The sequence below is a fragment of the Notothenia rossii genome, assembly GCF_949606895.1.
Source record: "Notothenia rossii genome assembly, chromosome: 7".
Classification (NCBI taxonomy): domain Eukaryota; kingdom Metazoa; phylum Chordata; class Actinopteri; order Perciformes; family Nototheniidae; genus Notothenia; species Notothenia rossii.
Genome location: NC_136905.1, coordinates 11,077,059 through 11,101,537, shown reverse-complemented (window position 1 = coordinate 11,101,537; position 24,479 = coordinate 11,077,059). Strand labels below are relative to the sequence as shown.

The window sequence follows — 24,479 nt, the reverse complement described above, 5'->3', positions numbered from 1 at the left end:
TTCACCTAGGAATGGTATCATTGACTTAAATGTTCAAATAAATGTTGCTCTTCTGTCTATATTGGTCATAGGATGCCCCTTGACTGAAATGTTTCCTGTTCAATATCCCCACTGATTTGGTTAATTTTGGGGCGGTGGTGGCGAAGTCGATTGGGAGTTGGCTTGGCAACTAGAAGGTCACCAGTTCAAGTCCTGGCAAGACCAAGTGCGACCGAGGTGTCCTTGAGTTCCCTACACTGCTCCCCGGGCGCCGTTCAAAATGGCAGCCCACTGCTCCTAACACTAGGATGCAGAGAAACAATTTCCCCACGAGAGATTAATAAAAGTCCATCTTATCTTAGTCACTCAGAGAGAATCTGGACAATCTAATGTACAGTTTCAAAATAAAAGACCTTTGAAGTCTCATATATGAGCTATCTTCCTTCTGTTTGTATCCAACAGTTCAAATGTTCGAATAACATTAAACCAGAATCGTCCCCCTTTTTTCTTTAACAGTGAAGACAATTGGATATGTTAATGATATATTGACAGCAAAACTCAAAATGTCCCCGGTTTTCATTTTGAAAATCTGGTCACCTTACGTTAGGTAGACTTGGGCAAAATACTGAACCCCAAATTGCTCCCACAGGTATTGTGAACAGTGTTATTTAAGTCACTTTGGATATAAACCATCAGCTAAATGAAATGTAATGTAATGACCCCCCCCCCCCAACATCTGGACGTGCCCTGCAGCCACAGCCATGTTGCTGGCGCAGTAGGTGGTAACGTTTTTGAGGCTTCAATGGAGCTGAAGTGGCACTCTGAGGAGAGCAAGCAAAGAGAAAATGAGGCTAAGAAAGTAAAAAGAGGTCTATAAAGGAAAAGAGAAAACTGACAAAAAGAGCTATAAGGCTGTGATGGCTGATTCTGGAGATTAGTCCCATGCCCCGATTCCTCCATCATCTCTATCTCGCTGAAAACCTGACAAATATTTCTTGCCGGCAAAGAAAGGCTGGAGACTTTCTTTGTCGAGTTGTGCCATGAGAAAAGAAGTGAAGTGGTGGAAAGTCAAGGTCAAGCACTCCTTCCATTGTCTCCTTTGTGGCCTGCAGACAAGGGGTGTGCCTTTTAAAGAATGGCTTGAAAAGTAGTCTCAGTGGTAATTGTCCTCCACCTCATTAATAAAGAGGTGGGCGGTGTTTGTAGAGGGCAGCGCATCGATTGCATTGATCATATCAAGAGAAATATGCACCAGAAATAACAGGATTCACGATGTGCTTTTCTGAACTCTACCTCTGTCTTTTCAAGAAGGCGGTATTCAGGTAGCAGGCTCTGATACTGCAGAGGAAATGTTATTGTCTAACAAGCTTCACTGATTCACTTATTATACAGAATTAGATGTTTTCAACAGAGGGACTGCGGTTTAGCATGTCTTCTGAGAATGCCTAACATGGTTGCTATTGTTACAGAAATAGATATTTAAATTCTCTATCCCTCTTGCTTTCACAGCTTCGGAGCCTGTTTTTCACAGACGAGGACGAGATGGTGGCGGGTGGAGAAGGGTGGAGGGATTTTTTCAGCTGTACTCCATATGTTGTGTCATTTGGGGGCTCGCTGGTGTCTCAGTATGCTTGGCAGGTTTTGGCTTCTTCTCTCTGTTCATGGCGTCTGTGCACCCGTCTCTGTCAGCACCCACCTGCCCCTCTTCCGCTCGACCTGGCACTGCACGGCGGTTTACCGCGTAGACACCATGAAATGAAATGAACTTGAAAAGAGAAGTTCCCAATGAAATGATGGATGTGATTCACATTTCATGGTTCATGTAGAAATTCTGTGTTATCTGAATTTCATTACGCGTAGGAAATAGTACTTTGGAGGTTTATCAATGCAACTATGATATTCCCATTTTCCTGATTGACGGCTGGAATATGATTTTTTGTCCTTTTTCCATTTCTCTACCTTGTCAAATATGGGGCTCACATTACCCATGATGCAACAAAACCAGTGAAAAGGAGGTGGGAAATTAGAATGTGTTATGCTAGTAGCGGCTAATGTTGCGTCAAGCTGCTCGTCGAACTTTATTTAAGCTCCAACAAATGCTGCCTCGAATGACATCACCTGACATATTTTAACACAACTTTTTGAAATGTTTGGGTAATACCCCACAACAGCTATCACCTTTGAAGTGTAAATATCTATTATATATATATATATATTTAAAAAACACGTAATAAAGTAAATATTTTCTTATTTTATCAGTGGATTTACCCTTTAATAATTAAGTCAAGTATTCAATCATGTGCTGTGGAGAATAATCTCTAGTTGGTCAAGTTTTATTTTGTAATGGAGTGTTTTAAAGTGTCAAATGTGACTTGTGTAACTTCATATATATCAGCAGTAGTCACATCCTCCCCTCTGGTGCTTTACACAGATCTGTCGACCATCTGGAGGCCACCCTCTAAACTTTTCCGAGGAAGTTCAGTCCTCCTCGCTGTAGGATCCTGCTCAGCAGTCATTTAGTTCTGCTGAATAACACAGATTCCTAATTGGCCAGCATCCTTGCGGTGAGCGGAGACAGTACTGCAAATACAGCGAAAATCCACCCCAGGAAGAAACCACAGCTTCATTGAGAAATATCTTATCTTTGCAGAAAACTCTACTGAAAGACCTGCACTGATGGACTGATGTTCTTAAAAACAACAACATCACTAAGCATAAATAAAGAGACCTTAATATATCTGCTGCATACAGTGATAATGAATGAGGAATACAAAGGCATTTTGCATAGCTAACCACATGGGTCAATCTGACCATCTGGAGCAGTTTGACAGGTCAGCGAGCCACTGAGCAGAAAACTGGAACAATTCTCTGTGCTGTCGTGTTAGGAATAAGTTATACATTTGGCTTTTGCCGCCTCTGGCATGCAGCATTTAGCTCGTCCCACACCTTTGTATAATGTGTATTGGCTGCAGGTTAAAGGTCAACTAGGATGTGGAAAAAATGACCTGCTCAGGAATGCTGGCCATACCTAGAGGTGATCCAAATGGAGAAAGAAGTCATTCTCAGTGGCCTTAGGAAACGAGGATCTTTTATACGGAAAAAAACGCTCTGTAAGTTTGCTCCTAAAAATACAGATTTGATGGATGTTGGGGAGTAACAGCTTGGCTAAACTTAGTGCAGGTACCACGGGAGGAGCAGAGCAAATGAACGCTAATCTATATATGCTGCTGCTGTTAGAGGTCAAGCCATTGCAGCTTGTTATCGACTGATCCAACAGCACTGTGGTTACAATGTATTACCTTTAGCCTCCTTTCCTATTCTTCAGCCTCATACAGGTTTACTGGAGCGTTTCATTTACTTGGTTTGAATGCCCATTAGAAAGATGCATGAAAAAAGAAATGTGATTTGAAAGAGGGAAATTACACTAATATAAGGTCAGCAATAGATGTAAATGATTCATGGCTACAGTCCCCCAATGAGACACCTGTGGTAAACATTATGACATTAATTAAAGTCTAAATGGCCCATACAGGTTACTCTTCTACATTAATCCCAAATACCTCTTTATTTGTAGTTTGGTGTTTGTTGTGGTAAATTACATCAGCCTTAAAAGCACACGCTGTACCGACAGTAAACTAAAAACGTAAACAAATAAAAAAGGAACACTAAAGACCAAGAGCACACATTGATTGTTGAGAGAACACCTTATGTAAGATGCCTTATAGTGGATCTTAACAACAGCGCCCACTTTGTGAAGTCTATTTATGAAAAAGCTTTTAAAATTACCCCCACATAGAAAATAATTATGTCAATTGCTCTTCATCATTGTATGGAATTGCAAACAGCAGGACCAAAGCAAAAACTCCTACTGTGTGGCTTTAATGGAGTGATACTGTATGTGCTGAATGTTATTTCTCCTTTAATTCAACATCCCTTGATGAGAGTGACTTCAGGAGGAATATAAACTTGAAGTTTAAGGAGGTTATGCTTTTCTGTCTCATCTCACATCTTGATCTTTATATTAACATCCAAATCAGTTGTTCCTATAAATAATGTGCACCTGATTGTCCTTGCAGTTCATGATGAGCAGGAAAGGTTGCACGAACGAGGACAATGAGACCTTGGGTGTGAAAACAAGACATACAGCAGCTCTGTGAGCTAAATGCTAATGTCAGCCAGCTAACTAGGTCACAATGACAATCCTAACACACTGATGTTGAGCAAACATAACGTCAACCGTGCTTACCATCACAGCTTAGCATGCTGGCATTATGAGGTTTGTACCACCACAGTTTGACGGTTTTCACTTTTTATGGCGCTAGTGAATTAATGTCTGTACTGTGTTTGATGGCAATCCATCCAAAACTTGTTGATAGTTTTCTAGTCTGGACTAAAATACAGGAAAACTGCTCTCCTAGAAAAAATATAGTTCCTTTTAAAACCGTGAAATATCATCATATTTATTTATTTTGCAGAATTTGGATTCACATTCGTCTTTCAAAAATGATAAGATGCCATTGGAGATTTTACAGTTTTGATGTCACTATTTTGGGTAACAAACTGAGAGTGACAGCATGCCACACGTCACTTCAAGATGCTGTGTGCATTTGTGTTTCATTAACAAAAGAATAATGAACTCCAAACAAACAATCCAAACTGTGGATCTATGCGCCAAGAGATTTCATCAGAGGGATGATGGAAAGGTGTTTAGCACAAAGACATTAGTATGCAAACAAAGGAGTGGAAAAGTGTGTGTGTGTGTGTGTGTGTGTGTGTGTGTGTGTGTGTGTGTCTGTGTGTGTCTGTGTGTGTCTGTGTGTGTGTGTGTGTGTGTGTGTGTGTGTGTGTGTGTGTGTGTGTGTGTGTGTGTGTGTGTGTGTGTGTGTCTGTGTGTGTGTGTGTGTGTGTGTGTGTGCGTATTGCAAGCCAGCTGGAGGAGAGAGAACTAGTGACATTGGCTTCAAGTGGAGTTAATGCTGAATATTTCAGCTAGTCTTTTTACACTGAAGCGCAGGGCTCCCTTGAGAGAGCCGGTGATGTGCTCTGATTCAGAATGGCGATACCTGCACTTTCACATCAAGGTAAGTATGAGAGGCATTGATCTGAGAAGGAATCAATCTCACTTATGAAGTCTGTTACTGTATTATTCATCAATTCATCTGTCAGTCTGTTTATCCGTCCATATATCCGGTTATCAAAGGCTTCTTCCCTGTCACTAATTGAAATCATCTTGAATATTTAATTTGCTCTTGCCTTTCTTTCCCGGTGACCCCACTGATCAAGCCGGTGCAACGTCGATATGATAACCTTTGATGCGTTTGCCATTGTTAGACAAAGCTGTAACCTTTCTGAGTTCATTATACCGGATCAAAGATAATGACAATGAAATGTTACCTTTTGGCAGAAGAGGTAATTTTCACAGTACATGTAAACTGACTGACCTGTAGGTTCTTATAAGTCTTGATGATCCACCATAATGGTCTTCATCAACTAGAACATGGACCATTCTGCAGATCTGGCTTGACTGTATTTATTTATTGATGCCTTTCTATAAAAAAAAGAGGACAAATATGTTCTGGTAATTTAATTAGAACAACAGCACCCATTCATGACCACCCTGTTCGAAACTAAAGTAACAGACAGCTTGAAGAAGCACTTATTGGACGACATTTTTCTCAATGCTGTGGCAGGAGTTAAAACATGAACTGTTCTTTACTTCCTGACACAATGAAAGTGTTCTGATGTGTAAACACCAATAATATTCAAATTGTATTTGACCCTCGTATAATTAATATGCCACACTGCATACATATTCATTAAGTCTGTCTGGCCTAAATGCGCATTAACTATATTTATCGTCCAATAGAATTAAATGACCATAATATATCTTCAGGACTGGTTCTTCTGCCAGCTGGTGAAACTCATGTTTTCTCAACAATGCAAGACTGGGCTACAAGCGAATGACTTGCATAGACCACCATAGGAAAATACACATTATTATTCCTCGACTTTCACTTTACCTATTAATTTAATATCCGTTTATCTTGAGAATCAATTAAAATAAGCTGAGTTTAACTTCTTACTTCTGTACACTGCAAAAACTGAAATCTTACCAAGATGAAATATCTTAAATCAAGGCCAAATATGCTTATATTTGGTCTGCTAAGATATTTCCTCTTAAAACACAGTTTTTGCAGAATAGGTTAGCTCAATAAAACAACATATATGACATTAAGGTGTTTAAAGTTAGACATGTTTCATTTATATCACAAAACAGTGCAGTCTGTGGTTTGCGGTACTTGTATGACTTTGATATGTCTCCTCTTGAAACCGTTCAAGGAGAAATAAACAAGCTCCAACTCAATGGAGGATTGTTATTTATTTATTAAAGTAGAATTTTCTCACCTGTTGCACTATGCCTTACGCACACAGCAGCAACACTTCTTTAATGTGAGTGAATGCAAAGTAAAGCATTGATTAGACGCAGAGGCAGTTTGCAATAAAAAAGGAAATGACTTTCCCTATGAATGAATAACATATCAGTATCAGTTAATGTGCAAGGAGGTCTTAATGAAGTCTTAACAGATGAGAAATGAATACACATGGTGGAGGGGGACCCTGATGCATGGAGTCAACTCTTTAGCGTGTGGGAAGAATTGATGTTGATTACAATGAAGACAGATTAATCACAGAGACAGCATATTTCCCTATTTTGAAACAGGATTCATCTTGACGGATCTTGCAGAATAAACACTGTAACTTTCCATTTTTAGTATGAATTAAAAAGTGCAGTTTATAACCAATTTTAACTGAACAATATCAATATTTCTTAAATCTGGAGTCAGCAATAATGGAGACACATTTTTCATATTTTGAAGTAGAAATTAGCATGTGCTAGATTTAGCAATGATATCCTATTTTGAGTGACATTAATGCAGGAGTCATTGTGTATAATATTTAAAAGGGAGATGTTAACAATTACTTTGAAAAGATTGGTTTAGGACATTTTTAATAATGACTTTAATGCCTTTTAAGGCTTTTTAAGGACCTGCTGGAAAACTAGCTTTTAACAAAATAATATTATATTGTAATCATCATTATATTCCCCTGTGTGAGGGACCAAGCAATACAAAAAAAATACTTAACATGCATGAAGTCCAACCTGTTTCAGTCTGGATCTTTCCTCGTAAGATTCACAAGGAAACAAAATCCTGCATCAGTTTTAAACAAAAAAAATGGTGGCAGCTGTTAGGTGGGAGCTCTGCCATATGGTTTACATTGTGACACTGTACAAAACGTTGTTACCTTTATGCAAATTAGATACTCTCCAAATGAAAGTTATTGCACATTATAACATCTCACCTTAAAATGTTTCGACACAATGTGGAAGCCGTGCTCCATGTTTTCCCTCCCAGCTCAGTCTGTGTGACACCAGTTCCCCACTCAGAGTGCTAATGTTGATGCTCCCTCTGCCCACCTGCTCACAGTGTGCTCTCCAGAGGAAGGCCTCCCATCGCCTCTGTGCATGCACCTCCATGATTTATGAGCCATCTGTCGCGTCTGATGTTCCTGTCGCCTAAGACAGGATGTTCCCGGCTGGCATTCTGCACCGGCTCCGCGTGGGCACAGCCTGGGTATGCCAAGGTCCACTGTAATTAAATTACACCAAGTGGGAACAGAGTGGTCCCCATAATGCGAGGAAACCTTCAACAGAAGACACAGAGAGGGTGTATCAAAGAAAATCTCCCTTTTATAATGTCATGAGTTCCATGTCTGGAGCAATTCTGCACAACGAGGGGTTCAATTAGGATCATTCTCTCTCAAGTCTCTTTAATATTAAAAACAACTATGAAATAAAGTGAAGACAGTTGATACAACTCAACTAAAACTTGAGTAACTAATGTTTAGGTACAGAACTTGTTTGAGATTCTCTGCAGTTTCACCCAGGTGTGTCTTCCAGCAGGAGGTATAGAGAAGCATCAGCATGCACAACATGGCCGCTACAGGAACACAGATTGGAGAACACTTTCCCCAGAGAGAGGCAAACACTGATACACACTGCATCGTAAACGCTTCCTACATTGTTTTACCTTACTTAACTTATTCCTGAAATTAGTGCTCATCCTGAGTCATGTAGCAAACAGTGGAAACTGGGACTGCACATGTATGTTGAGATAGCCGTAATGACAGCGTCCACAGTCAGCAATCAGAGGAGCATTAATGAATGAATATTCGACGGTCCGATGTGTCCCAGTCCCGTCTCATGAAATCCTGGCTTGTCCTGTCCTGTCTCAGTGACGCAGCATGTTTAGACCTTTTTGTTTATCCTGAGCTGCCCTGTCTCGTCGTGTCCTGTCTTATCTGCTGTGTGGAAATAACATGACCTGACCTCCAATGCGAAAGTTAATTTCCTTGGAACGTTGATGTATTGTGGAGGTTGAAATAATAACATGTAACTTTCTCTGTACAATTCAGATTTTGGGGAAATAATAAAATCCACATACTGAGAGTGCTGGTACTTAGTGGCCATTTCAATGATCCCCATTCATTGGTTTATGCATAATTAGCAGAGTCTGAGACACTGTGGCTTGATTTTTTTAGTTAACTAGGATGCAACTGAGTTTGTGATGATAACTTTCCAATGTATTGAATTGTTTCTATCTATATACACTCTGTTGCCAGTTGATGGAGTCATGAGTCATGGCTTAAAAAGTCCAACAATAATAAAAAAAACAGTCAATCCTACCATGAAGATTTGACTGATACTGATACACCTCTATAAAAGTGTTTGAATGTCCCATGTCATGGCCATTTCTACTGATCATAATTCCATTGTTGAGCTCTACTAGAATAGATTTACATTGTGCAATCTTCCAAACTCACATTGGTTTCTCATACAGCATCTCTGTATAGTATTTGTATTCACTCTCTTTCCTATACGGCTTGTTGGAGCTCCTGCCCCCCCCCACCCTCCCACCCTCCCAGGTGTGGTTTCCTGGTTGCTGCGTGGGGTCGGCGAGACAGCGAGACACAGCGAAACCCAGCCTGAAACCAGGCCGAGCACACACACACACCCGCAGCCTGGCTGTGAGTCTGTGTGGCACAGCCTCGCAGCGTCCCGCCGTCTCAGGCTGAGAAATCCGCGGGGCTGCAGCTGAGAAAAGATTGAGTGCGTGTGTGTGAGGAAGTCCGCGGATTGGTCCATTTGGGTATGGAAAAAGAAAGATCTCCAACGAGGCGTTCTGGGGCAGCACAGACAGGTATTTTCTGTGTTAGAGTTTTACTCGCTACAGGATGTACTTTGAGGGTTTGTGACTGCAGACCGTTTACATGCAGAAAAAGCTACATAACACACAAGGGGACGGGTAATAACCGGAAAAGCATGACATGGGAGCTTTAACAAACATATGAATATCATAACCTTAGTAAAAGGCATACAAAAGCAGAAATACTAAAGCTTCAAGTCAGCAGAATTAACTTATGGTACTTCAGTCAGGCTATAAGGGTTCTTCCAATAACAGTAACGTAAAAAAGCTAAGTTGTGGATGCTCTTGGTCACGGCAGCTAACATCTGGCAGCAGTGTAAACAGACACTAGATTGATAGGTCCACCTGTGCACAGTCAAACATGATTCTCTTAGGAAAACATTAGATAGACTTCAACAGCTTTTCTTGAGTAAGAAGTTTGCGTGACAGTGGCTGGTTTTTTATCGTTTTTTTCCTTGAAAATGCCATTTTAACATCCATCTAAAGTTAACATGTATGCTGCTTTTGCTTTTAACCTGCATTATAGTTTAACAGTCTCTGATTTGAAGGAGACGAAAGTGATTGGTGGAAGATTTATTTTAGGGTAAAGAAGAAATAGGTGAATTAATTTGCCTTGGTTTTGACCAGGCATCTTTGAATAATTGAATAATAATAATAAAGCTTTATTTATATAGGACTTTTCATACAATACATGCAGCTCAAAGTGCTTTACAAAATGACATTTCATTTCATTTTCATTTCATTTCCATCTTTATTTCGAACTGATTTAAAAAAAAAAAAATAATAATAATAAATGTGAAAAACAGAATACCGTATTGTTAGAATACATATCAATTATCAATATTCATAATAATATTTATATATTCAACAAAAATATTCATAATAATAATAATAATCACAAGTTAAAAACAAACAAGAAATTCCCTTCAGATTATTTGTTAGCAACTTTAAAATGTAAAATGTATGATAATAAAAACAAAATAGAATAAAATAAATAATGGTTTCTCTGACAGATTTTTTAAGATTTTAGCTGAATTCTACCGAAGCAAACCTTGTTTACTCTGATATCTCTTCGATAAGATATTTCTGGTGCTACATTAAGTCCTCCTTACGAGAGGGGTTAAACCTTTTTCTACACGAGCAGAGGAGCTCATGAAAGGCTCCGGCGCAGAGCTGTGCAAAGGAGCGCAAAGACAGGTTAAGCTTTAGAAAGTGATTGAGGCTGAGAGGAAACGGCCTTCACAGCAGCTGCAGCACCTGGCAACACATCCAACCTCTCTGCCCTGCTTATTCCCTGAATGACTCGCCATTCATCTAAGATCACTGAGGCTCCAGGTAGAAACACTTCTTTCTCCTCACCCAAAAACAGCAGACAGGCTCTCTATTGATGCTATATTTATAGGAAGGTAGTTGCAGAGTGAAAGAGAAAGATGTGCCTCAAGAATTCAGTTCATCTGATGTAGACTCCTGGTTTGATTCACACTGCATCATGTTTAAGTTCTTCATATTGAAACAATGCACTGGTATCGGTTCCTACAATATTCATACATGGCTAGGGAGTGATGAGGAGCACCTTGTCGTTCATCGATATATGCAGTAGTAGTAAGTTTGACTCAACTCTCAAGTTGTGTTGCAGGCATATCAGGCAAAACTTCACAAGTTGAGATAAAGAACAACCCTCAGTAGACCAACCATTCATCCATCCATCCACACCCACAGAAAACCCACTGAAGCCGCTGTTGCATGGTGATCACAGATTGTAACACGACGTAGCCATATGGTGCACTAGTTCTCATCCTGTAAACAGTTTGTAATTATTGTAGCTGGCTGTATTATTTTAAAAAGATGTCGACACATTTCGCCGAGTAGACAGTTCAATATGGTCGAACAAATTCGGAAGGTAGTGAGATGAGGCGAAACGTCTACAGTCATAGAAACGAATAATCCTAGACTTTGCCGCACACTTTCTGACGGTATGTCTTCCAAGGGATTATTGGTGTTGCACTGAACACAAAACAAAAACAAGAAAGTAAGGGACTTAAGACAAAAGAAAACCTGAGAGACCTGTAAACTCAGGCTTCTTTCCGTCTGCGCACACATTTCCAGAAAAAAAAACCCATACAGTATGCATGTCAAGTTCTTCTGGGTTTTGGCCTGTATTCAGTGTTTTGCCCAAACTTGAGAGGCTGGAGGGCTACAGAGGACGCTTGGACAACTCCGATTCTTTCTTTTGTCTTTATTTTCTGCTCAGCAGTTATTTATAAGACACTTTTCATCAGATTCTCATCAGATTTGCTTCAGATTTGCATCAGCTTGAAAACTTTCAAACACAGAGGAAAAACAAATGTTAGCACACATGCAAACAAAATCACAAACATTTTGTATGCCTCATTTTATTATTTCTAATAATAATAATAATAATTCAGTCACATTCCATTTTCAGGCTATTATAATTCAAATTATAAATTGTGAGTTATTCTACAAAACATCATTAACTTAAATGAATTAATAAGAAAGTCTTTTTCTCTACTTGAAACCAAGCAACCCAGGAAACCTCACTGAACACCATCTGTCTAAAAATATACACTAAACAAAACGTAGCGCACACAAACAGTAAAAGCCGTCGATTGCGCAACAGCACTCACACAATAAGGCAACAGATCAAGAACGCAAAACGTAATAAACAGCGGAGAAACATACCAATGGACACATACTGATACCTTACAACATTAGCCGCTTTCACACCAAGTACTTAGCCGGTACTTGTCCCCGGTACTTGTCCCCCCCGAACTTTAGTCCCTCGAACTGTCCTAGCAGATCGCGTTCTCACCGGAATAAGTCCCTGAGGGAGGATTAGGCAAATGAAGCCGCTGACGTCCCTTCTTCTTCTGCTGCTTTGGGATCACAAAACCTTTCAGAGTTTTACGGGGCGTGGTTTGCAATTCTCCCAGCCAATCAGAAATGGTTAGTGTGGCCGACACACCCACAAACCATTTCCTCCTCAGTAAAGTACTACCTCGCTAGAAGGGACTATCTGGAAGGGAAAAGGTTTGCGCAAACTAGGGACTAGTTCCAGATCCTTTTTTGTTGTGAAACCAAATCACCCCCCCCTATCGGCCTAGTTCGGGGGGAAAAGTACTTCGGTGTGAAAGCGCCTATTAGCCACGTTCACACCGGAGTATACTTTTCCCCTTTAGTTCCGTTAGTACCCCTTATGTTGCGTTCACACCAAAAAGAGTACTTAGTGCCGGGAACTTTTACCCCCATTTTTAGTGCCTGCTAGAGTATACTATCCTGGGGGGAAAAAGTGCCCCAGTTCTGATTGGCTGGGCGAATTGCAAACCACGCCCCGTAAAACTCTGAAAAGTTTTGTGAAGCCGCCATTGTATTTGTGGCATTAGCATTATTAGCATTAGCCCCGCGCACAAACGGAGAGAGAAAAACTTATGGCAACATAAAAAAAAACATGGGAGCGGTGGAGATGAGGAGGTGTCGGCGTTCTGGCGATTTACTCGGAAGGCTTCAGTAGAAGCTGCTGGGAGTCCCAGAGGCTTCTACTGAAGCCAGTCCCCAACTCCGGGGACTTCCGGCCGGGAATTCGGACGGCAGTTTACGCCGTGAAGTTGTTTGCAGCCTGCCAGTAAACCCAAAGCAGAAGAAGACAAAGTGACCTCAGTGGTTCATTTGCGTAATCTTCTCTCTGGGAAAAGTACTCCGGCATGAACGCGATTGGTACTTAGTGCCCTGGGGTAATGAGTGCCGGGGCTAAGTAATGCAAAGTACACGGTGAACGCGGCTAATGGGTACATCACACTGGACACTTTCTGGCAGGAAGTCAATTTATTTGTGAGGTACACACGGTTATGGCTAGAAAGGATCCGTCTAGTGTAAATATGACGTCACGTTCTCGTTGTAACTCTCGTTGTAATCGGAGCGGCTCGGAAACACATCTACAGCATTAACATGATGCAACATACACATTAATGCAGCAGCAATATTAATAGAGAAACATCAGACTTAATAGTAAAACACTGCAAGGGAACATTTTATTCCACCAGGAGCTATCTTGGGACTTTTACTGCGACAACGTTGACTTGCCTGTGTATAAAAAATAAACCATAGTGTTGGTGATCTACAGTGTTGTCATTCTTCTTTGAACAGCAAGACCGCTAACACCCTATTTCAACAATCACACTCCCTGTAATTGACATAATTAATAGATAGTTTAGCTTCTCATCATCATTTGCTGTGGCCCACTGATGTTAACGATCGTAACTGAAAGGCTGCCTGCCAAATTTAAACATTCAGCCACGTGACATTCAGCCAAACTCTCGTGAGAGTTTTACACAAGACGGATACTTTCTAGCCATGGCCGGTACACACGCCGTAAGAAGAAAATACCCCATGTAAGTTTAAATATGCATGTACGTATATTTGCACGATAATACCATTGTTAAAGTCAGTCTACTTGCTGATTTCCGTAGCTTGGAAGAATGTGTTCTACCAAATCATTTATATGTGGTAGCTATCGCAGTTCAACAATAACAACAACACCTGAAGTTAGCATGCTGAGGAAGAGGAGACAACATTATGATTCAATGAACTGTGTCTCTTTGTTGTTTAGCCTCAGGCAAGATGAGAAGCTCCAGAGGAAACATCTGGCGTATCAAGGAGACAGGTTTCTCCCTCTCACTTCTCCACATTTCCAAAACAAATTCATGGATAGAGTGTTGTTGACTGACCATTGTGCACCACAGTCTGCACAGAAACAGCCCGAGTCAGGTGATGTTGTCAGCGCGATAATGCTGGGGATTCTTAAATATGAATGTTTGTTATGTAAGCTCTGAGGCATAAATAACTTGTTTATGTCATTGTGTTTAACACCTGGTTAACATATTAGAATTCAAATAGATTGGATTGTCATGATACCCAGAAGATGTTTCCTGTAAACAAAATGTAAATCTTTGGCTTTTCATCTCGTGCCACCACCCACCAAAAGCTTCTACTCGCACAAAAGATATTGAATAAACTAGGGATGCACCGAATATTCGGCCACTGAAAATTATCGGCCGAAAATGGTTAAAAAGGTTTTAGCACCGAAAAAATATCACCGAATGTCAGAGAACAGGGTTACGTTGATCATACTCCGCATATTTGTCCGGGTGTTTTGATTTCAAGTGGTGGAGTAATCCCGAAGTGGTGAAAGTCTGTGCAGTTACACCCCCTCGAGAAATGTCAGCTGAACACGTTTTACAAATCGCAATCCGCGCCTCTTTCTCAGATATTTTGAAATATCTCCAAGCGGCAGACATGTTGGATGTGAGCCAGCCGCGAGCATGGTCGCGCGCCGTGCTTGTCGCCGCGTTTTGATTACGTCATCACAACAACACGTGAGGTTACCAAACTTATAGGTGCATTTGTTGTTGTTGAAGGCCTGGCTGTTACAGTCTTTATTTACACTAGTTTGTTGTAGGCCTGCTGGCCTAGATGTTTATGCAGTTTTAAAGCACCTTGGCTTTGTTCTGAATGCACTTTGTTGTAGTTATCCTACAGAGAAAAGAAAATACACTTGACTTGGAATTAATGTACTGTATGCATTCAAAAGTGCTGAATAAAGGTTTTATGGACCCATAATAGTGATTATTATTTAAGTTACGTTTTTCCATAATCATGTATTTTTCCATAATCAGGTAGCTGAACAACATTGTTAAAAAATGTATACATTATATATATATATATATATATATATTTCTATTAATCATTTTCGGGCATTCGGTTTTCGGCCAACTGTTTCCTATTTTCGGTATCGGTTTCGGCCAAGAATTTCTCATTCGGTGCACCCCTAGAATAAACGTATAGACTGATGCAATCGCATTGGATAAACTCATCTATGTTTCACAGAAGAAGACTCTAACCTGGAATTAAAGTATGAAGTTCTATGTTGCTGTCATTCAGCAATGAAGAATGCAACTATGGGCAGCAACCTGGGCATTAGGACTCTTGTTGAACACAGGTTTGCTCACAAAATATAGGAACATCATCCCAATAGGACCAGAGGAAAAAGTGTATTTTCAATGATAAATATAACACAAAAATAGCATTAAAGTAAAACATATTTTTTCTACCTGACATCTATAGGTGCGGCAGAACATCTGTGAGCCTGCACTCTATTTGAGAGGAAGTTTTAGCATGAGGGATTTGCAAGATGGATCGATATTCTGCCTGCAGGCTGAGATAGTGACATGGGAGACAAAGAACCAGGCTATTCCCTCAAGGAATTGCCTGGAGCGGAGCATGCTGAGAATGAACTTCAATAATGTTTCAGATGTAACATGAATTGGCTCCCGATATCAATGGAAACATTGTATGCAATGAGGTGCATACACAGCAGAAGTGGGACATCTATCGTATACCAATGAGAGGGGGGGGGATACTGAACTTACCTATTTCCTCAACGTTTGAACTGCATTCGCCCCATTCAGGAAATCGAAGAGAAAAAGTGTATTATTTAAATCAATGTACAGTACATGAAAACATCTACATCTCTACCCTACATTACAAGTCAGATGTCACGTTTCAAAACATATTATTTTGGATGAAAATGGAAATATACTGAATCTTTAATTAAACTGTAATCAATCTACAACTCTACAATTCAACAGATTTCTCCCTGTAGGTGAACATGTAAAAGTTTCATGTTTGGCTAGCATGGCAACAAATACAAAAATAAAACCAAACACAGAGTCCCTATAGTGTTGTTGATTTAATATATAAAACATTATCCAGGTCAACTGTCCAGCCAGTTACACCACAAAGGTATCTAACGTCAAGCTGCGTTACCTGACTAGAAGGACGTTGTTCTCTCTTACTGTGAGCATCAGATGGATCCATCACATCCTGTTTGGTTCATCAACTGTTAGATAGGATCATAATGTGAACACATGCACACGGAGACCATAAAACCCCTGTAACAGCAGCACTAATATCAACATCAAAACTAAATGTGGGCCTAATGATTTCAATCAGTCTGAGGTAACATATAAAATCCTTCCTGCCAAAGGGCGTACAAATTACACCCAAAATGACTTTTATCAGCCACAACAAACACTTTGCGCAAATGTCTACCCACTAAATATACCTGGGATCACTGGAATATAAAAAAGACACAAGGCATTCCATCCTGTAACAAGAAGACAAAGACAGCCAGGCTAGCGGTGTAGTTAAGCAAAATGATGCTTTTAGCTTAAAGCTAATGCTAACAATGACAATGCTGAAAGCTTGATGCCAAGCAGACACAACGTTTACCATGTTCCTCATCTAACTTGAATGTGTTAGCATGCTAACAAGTGATAATTGGCATAAAAAACTAAGTGTATCTAAGGCTCATGGGAATGTCACCAGCAGGTATTCAGCCTTAAACAAAACTAAAAGAGAAACTTGAATTTAGACCAGATGGTGGAAGAGTTGAACAGATAAGGGATTATTAAAGTGATTCCAATTATGTGTCCATTATACAGTATAGTTGTTGAGACGTTTAACTCAAAACCAGAAAAATACCTTTCTTTGGGCGCATTAGGGAAAGTCAGGGGATCAACAAAGTAATTACAATTCATCCTTGGGGATCTTGGATATCTGTACCACATTTCAAGGCAATCCATTTAATAGATTTTATTTAGTCAGGACCAAAGTGTTGGATACCTAGAGCCTTGCTGTTAATATGGCTGACAATACTATAAAATATAGACCTTTCTCATTCACATTTGTCAGACAAGGTTCTTAACAAAACAGGTTTAACTAATAACAAACTAAGTCTTGGTATCCACTTCTCCTGCTATGAAAAATCTGTACTTTTTTTCCTTAATCTTTGTGATGTTACCAATGGACACTGAATACAGTTCAGCAAATAATTATAATGTATATGTTTAATAGGTTTCAATAGGTTTAAACCCCCAATACATGTTCACATGCATACATCATTATTTTTACAACAGATGTTAACGTCCTAGAAGAATTCCAGGTTTGGAATATTTTAATGTGACATTGGTAGAAGTCACCATAAGCCCTGGAGTAACACAGTTTTTAGTTGAGAATGAGGACAAGAGCTCCTAGGGCTCCAGTGACCTCTGTAGTCATTGGGTGGTTGAATTGAGGTTACATTAGCTTTAGGTGTTGGCAATTAGTTCAGACTCCAGACTTTTGTCCCCATTTTTCCTTGAGAATATGGAGCTCCTCGCATTACCTCACCTGCCACCCCCGCCCACTCAGCTTCTACTAATACAGTACTCAGAATAACAGCATGAAAACAAATCAATTGCATGGACTCAAACATTTGTACTTACATGCAATTTTTATTCTCATTTCCCCAAATCTCAAGGGGTGCACTGTATCACAAAGCAGAATTATTATTATTTCTCTGCTAGATTTATTTTATTATTAAAGTTGTAACACTATGTGCGTAGAAAAACTCATTACAGGTCTTTGCACACAAATTGAAAAGGTGTTTTTGGTTTTATTTAGCTAACCTCTTAAGCCCTGCCCCCCCCGATACCGGGGGAAAAACGCGTCACTGCAGGAGACAGCATCTGGGGGCTTCTTAATATTTAGAAAAACCTATGAATGTCTTATACTCAAATAACGGGGAAAAACTCAGCAACCTGACGATATGAGTCATTTTTACCGAAACAAAACACAATTCTCACAAGAAGCGTTAGCATTAGCCCTTAGTGAAAACCGGCTGATGCTACTTCCGGTGCTAACTAGCAAAAACGATCTTTAAAACGTAATATGTTCTGCACAAACTACATATCACCTGAAAGCTGGTACTCCACAGATTATTTTGATATAAGTATCATCACTGTAGGACACAAACTCACTGAGCTAGCAGCCAGAACAGAGCAACAAAACAACAACAGTGTTCTAAACCATAACAATAATGATGTCTTACCGTTGCTGTTTTGTGATCAAAAGTCGTGTTCAAGGGAATAAAAAAGGTGCTCAAGGTTAATCCAATGTCTCTTAGTCACTTTAGAATTGTTGCTGATAATCCATCATTACATTCATGGCCGCAGAGTAGGTATAAAATTTTGCAGTCTGGGGCTCCGGCTGTCTCACGTGCTGTTTACGCAAGCCTCTCTCCTTGAGGTAAGTGTTTAGCGGGGTTGACTAGAGTATCAAATGCAAATGGATTCTGGATCACAGCCATCAACATCTGCCTCATCCGAGCTACGACGTGCATCAGATCAGCATACAGTTGCCCCAGAGCCATCAACATCCAAGCTACGCCGCCGGACGTCTGCACCAGTACTAACTCAGCCTCCCTCTGCATCTTCTGATTCAGTGGACAGACTGTCAGGAGGAAAGTGAAACGGGCTGGTGTGTGGCAGACTAAGATTGTTACCGTTCCTGACGCTGTGTTGGACTACAACAGAAGCATGGGCGGCATGGATGTGTCCGATGCTTTGATTGGGTACTACAGCCTTCACCACAAAACCATTAAATGGTACAAGACTTGTTTTTAGCATTTTCTGGACATTGCAGTGGTGAACAGCTTCCTTCTCCACAAGGAGCTGCACAAGATGAGGGGCGACCCCAGCAGGAAGAAGCCACACACCCAGAAGTCCTTCAGGGAGCAGCTTGCTGCAGACATGAGGGGTGAAGTCCCTGCAGCACCACCACCACTCCCCCCCCCCCCCCCCCCCCATCATCACTCGTATGCATTCCCAAGTATTATGGGGAAGATGCCACCGTGCTCAGGAGGTGCTCTGATGCTGGCAAAACAACGGTGAAGACCTATCTACTGCACTAAGTGCCTGGTGCCTCAATTCAAAAACACTAAACACATTCAGGTTGTGTATATTTTTTCTTTTTTGCCAGTGTTTACAAAAAAAATGCTTGTGGTGTTATTTTGGTTTTAGTGTAGTTTTTTTGTGTTATTTTTGAAATAAATCTGCTCCTGTTGGAGACAAGTGTATCCTATGTTTCCTGATTGTTATTGTGGAAGTAAACCTTCCTAGAAGTGTTAGTCGGGTGATAAACATGTAAGGACTGTGGCAGAGTCCACACACACGCACACACACACACACACACACACACACACACACACACACACACACACACACACACACACACACACACACACACACACACACACACACACACACACACACACACACACACACACACACACACACACACACACACACACACACACATACAATTTACATAAAAAAAAATTTTTAATTTAATTTTTTTTTTTTTTTAAATGTTTTATAAAAACACTTGTATTTGGATGGAATGATTACCTATAGTGATAATACAATTATTTTTACAGTATGGTACCTGAAAAAGGTCAAATGGCACTGATGGTATCCAAACGTGCCAAAATGTGCCCACCCTCTCTAAAAAGGTCAAATTTAACTTGTTTTTCCTCAATCTTGATACAGGGTACTTATTATATGTTATACTTTGGATTCCTAAAGCTTTTAGTCTACCATACCATCATTCAAGGGTGGTTTTCACTATAAGTAATGGGTTTTCTTTAGGCGGAGGTAAGAATTTACCTTTTTGTTTTTACTATGTTCCATCTGAATTTACTCTGACACAGAAACATCTATATTCTTCTACACTTCTACATCCAACTCACAGATGTAACCTTGCTTTGATAAAGGAAATTATTCATATAAAACGTATAGAAGTTAATTTATAGTCATTTGTTTTGGGCATAGCATTTTCGAACCTGAAAAACAGTCTCAGGGCTTAAGAGGAACCTGCTCAAGGCCTGATGGGAAAGCTTCCTCTCCTGTTGAAATCATCTCGAATGTCTTTGTCATTTGAACCCATCTGCTACTAAACTCACTTACTGGCAAAGGTAAAAGCCTTTCTCTAAAATGCCACCATCACAGCAGGAGAAAAACCTTTAGCATTTCAGACAACAGGCTCTTAACAAATAAATATCATATTTACATTGCCTTTCTCCAACCATGTATGCCACATTCTTCAGGGCACATATCACCTCTAATCCTGTGTTTTTGCAAGTAATGCATTTTACAAGAAGCACATTGTGTTTTCTTGTTGAAACTGGATTCTTTTCTCACATCCCTCTCTGTAGTGACAGCTTGTATATTTGTATTTCTGGTCAAGTGAAATGGTAGCCTACATTTTAAGACACAAGAGAACACAAGAACAGCGAGGTTTGACTTTTGTGACAAGGGTATACTAAACATGAACAATGTGTGCTCAGTGGGCAGGAAATTGATGACAGACTATATCTGGAGGCTGTATACCTGCAGTGGTAAAGATGTCACACTGGGGGCAGTTGAGCACGTGATTAAAACAGAAAAGGAAAATGCATTGCTACTCAACAGCAGGCACTCTCAAGTACGACAGCTCCACAACCTCGACACATTTCACGGTACTCCATATCTTTCGTTTTTTGCTCCCTCTGCTTCCTAACAGTCTGCCCTGGTAAAGGCATTCTTGCTACAGTTTTGGTTGCATCACGTTTTTTTTTCTGCAAATAGGATCAGTTAGGGATTAGTTATATGGCGAGAACAGAATCAGCAAACATTGTGACATGTTGCCTTATTTTTTCACCTGGAGAGGATCTGAGCGTGTGAGACGGATATCTCCTGTCACCAACTGATACCCAGAATGCACACCTGCAGAAATGTAGGCGACACCTGCACGAACCTCAACTTTTGGATGTTTTCTCTCCAATTTGATTATTTTTTTATTTGCCTGAGGCTCCTCTAGATGGCACTGTGCAGCTGTTTGCACAAAGTCGTTGTGACCCGTTATACTGCGCTCCTGTCTAGATCCACTGCTGTGCTGTGAGGGGCATTTGAATGCCTCATTTCCCTCTTACGCTACCCCTCTTTTTTTCGGTTATTTTTGTTTTTCACAGCCAATTGGTCTTAGAGAAAATGGTCGGTCAGTAGGTCAATAACAGATAAAGCATTGCTCAGTGGGAATGCTCAGCCTTCTCAACTGTCTCTCAATAGTCTTTTGATATTTTGATAAAAATTACGGAGGGTTGTCTAGATTCTCAGCGCCCTGAGCTTCACGGTGACTGACAGAAACATTGAAAAGCTTAAGCTAAATAACCTTGGAGCACACTCTGGCGAAATACCCAAAGCTGAGCTCCAAGTCCGGTCAAGGTCACTACATTACTTACACAGAGGGTGGGAAACTGTTCCTGATCTGTTTCCACTCTCAAAATGTGATCCCATTCTGCTTATTATACAGCCAGCTAGATATGACCCACCTGGATACATTAGTCACCCCTCTGTCCTGCTCTATATGTCACACAAGGACAAAAAGGAGCCGTGCAAGCAGAGCCAAAGCCTCATATTATCTCTCCTTTAGTGAAAGTACTCATTTATTATCTCTGGTGATGTTAGGTATTAGGGATTTGTGGAAAAAAAGTATGTTATACGTATTGCATTTCTACAGAGTTTCATAAACAAGTTGGACAGGAGTAATTTATTATGCATTTTGTAAATGTTGTTTGGACATTTTTATTGCCTCACTCGCCCTTTGCTGCTGAATATAACGCTTGCTGGTCTAACTACTGTATCATGACAATAATATCATGCTATTAAATGTGATATTCAGTTTAACTAGTACATTTATTCCTGTGAGTCGTACTTGCCTACAGTTTTGAAGTATTCATCTTTCCTTAAGTAGTTAAATGTTACATAAAACAAGTATCCAATGTGTTCAATTCACTTCATTTCAAACAGCTAAGGCATCAAAAGGCAGTTACATGTTTAATGCAGTATTTATAGTCAAGAATACCCTTTGAACCTCAACTTTTAAGGCAACACACAAGCAAATCTTTTTTAAATATGATCTATTGATGGGAAACTCAATCTGCTGATGAGGTTCATTTATTATCATTGAAAGCTCCTACCAAATGGACCTTCAGTGGGGTGCCATACGGTTTCCAAGGTCACAGATTAACCTTATGAGCCTTAAGTAATGTATTTAATAACACAGGGGGCAATCTGCTGCATCATCAGAATTTAATCCTGATACCTAGGTATTCAATTGAAATGTTCCGCATTAAAATGTTTAAAAACAATTAGACATATGTTATACTTGTTGTTGAGTTGTGTACCTATTATCCTAAATGTTTCCAACAATTGTTTAACCCAAATAAATCCTTAATTGTATTCAAAGTAACGGCCACGTTCATATGATTGCCTGTAATGGCCGTATCCCCTTGTCTGCCAGAAGCGGTTGTTGATGAGTTTAGGCCATATTTTAAATCTTGGTCATTTTTAATTATACCTTTTTCCCACATTAAGGATTGAAGTCATCTCAATCTGCAGGATCAGCACTGCATTGACATGTAATCATAATCTTAATCCACCATTCAGTACCAGCTGGATGTGAAAATACAAAGAGAGAGTATGGTAAAGTCTCTCACACATGAACCACAGTAACTATGTTAAGAGTTTAAAAGCATATTCATTAGCCACTCCTGGATAAATAACTTCACCTTGTTAAAATACGACCACAATCCAAGCTCATACTTTTCTTACATTTGAAATGTAAGAAAGAGTGCAAAAGCCAATATGGAGACTAATGGAAAAATGGAATGCCCTTCTAGTATGTCCATGTCAATAACACCTGCAAAGTTGAGTAAATGTATTTGAGTTTACTGGAGTTCTCTCTGACTAAATGAGGAAAGATAGCGTTTAATACGGGGGCTTGGCAACAGCTTTCATACTTTAAGATCCCATAAATCCATCTGCAGCAAAAGCAAGAGTGAAAAAATGTGGTTGTTATTGTCAATTCCCAGTGGAGCTGTGGCAGTACTGAGACTGCAGAGGATACTGATAAGACAGCAAAGAGTCTCTACACCTTATCTCACTGGCACAGTCCTTGTACACTCAGATGCTTTCCTTGCTGTACGTGAATAAAAAAACCACATAACAAAACATATTTCTTCTTTTTTTAGTTAATATAACAATTCCTTATTGTATGAATCCAGACAAAGTTAATACTGAAAAGGAGAACACTGTGTTTGACAATGATGATGACTAAAACGGGGGGGAAATATTCCTTTGTTTACATTTTTAATATTTTTCAATGATGTCTCTTTAAAGTGGTTTTCCCCCCGCATCTTTTCACTCATTGCAAAATCAATTATCGGAAATCATAACCAACTGCTTCTGCTGATGATGATTAGAGCGCGTGCGTCAGGCTGACAAATGGCACAATAGACATTAGAAACACATTTTGACATCTTTCTAAAACAATCCGACTTTATTAACAAAGATAATAATGGGGTTCTTTGGATTCTACAGGCTTGCGTTGAGGGTCATTAAGCCCACCGGGGGGAAGAAGTGAGAAACAGCACAGCTGGGGTTGTGACAATTCTGACGTTAGTGGTTGTAAACATTAGTAAGGGTCTCTTTCTACTATCTGATCCGACTGCTTTGTCTCACGCATGGGATTAATGGGGGTTATACAAGATCCGCGCACACATGACAAGTCACCTTGCTGGAGAGCTGAATTTGTCCGGCTCAGTGATCTAGCTGCTGTCATCACACGGAAAGAACCTGTAGTCACATAATGTTCATCCTGCAGCTCTATTGCAAACGGGTTGACATACTCTTATCTGCCACCGGCCTTCAATATGAGTGACTCTTACCATCCAAACCCAGTATAGCTCGTTGAGTACAGCTCATGCATCTGGGTCCACTCATGCTAATAATGCATGCTCTCGCGGCACTGTAAATCACATTGGATAAAAGCGTCCACAAAGGCTTATTTCGTGTTTCACTTACAATCTACTAAATACACTGTGGCATAGAGAAAAAGGTTCAGAATCAATTTCTACCAGCAACAGCATATCAATTCACTCCCCCTCAACATGCAGGAGATAAGAGCCAACAAGTGGGTCAAGTTGAGAAGAGATGATATTTTTTGGGAGTCAGCCATCTTTCTGTCAGGATCAAAGTGAAGTGCATGTGCCTTCTGGCCCCTGTGCTCTTCCTTCTACAACTCTTCAGGGCTCGAAGGGGATAATCCGAAATGGAGGTATTGTGTACGCAAAGCAATTTCTCTCTTGAGGCGTAACTTTCCGTGAAAGCATCAATCTTATAATTAAACATCTCCGAATAACAAACCATGGCATGGAGGAAACACAGCGCTCCACAGTAACCTATATGTTTTTCATCAGGCGTGTTTATGTTATTTATTTCAGTGTAAACTGACACTGCAGGC

The 24,479-nt window shown here is 40.1% G+C and overlaps 1 long non-coding RNA gene across 1 annotated transcript; it reads right to left on the bottom strand.

Moving 5' to 3' along the window:
- Positions 1–15,184: 15,184 nt before the first annotated feature.
- On the bottom strand, positions 15,185–18,355 carry LOC307046852. The gene is made up of 3 exons (XR_013810250.1): positions 18,190–18,355; positions 17,585–17,626; positions 15,185–16,158 (listed from the first exon to the last, which is right to left on the bottom strand). It is a non-coding gene; the product is annotated as an uncharacterized lncRNA (long non-coding RNA).
- Between the last annotated feature and the right edge of the window lie 6,124 nt (positions 18,356–24,479).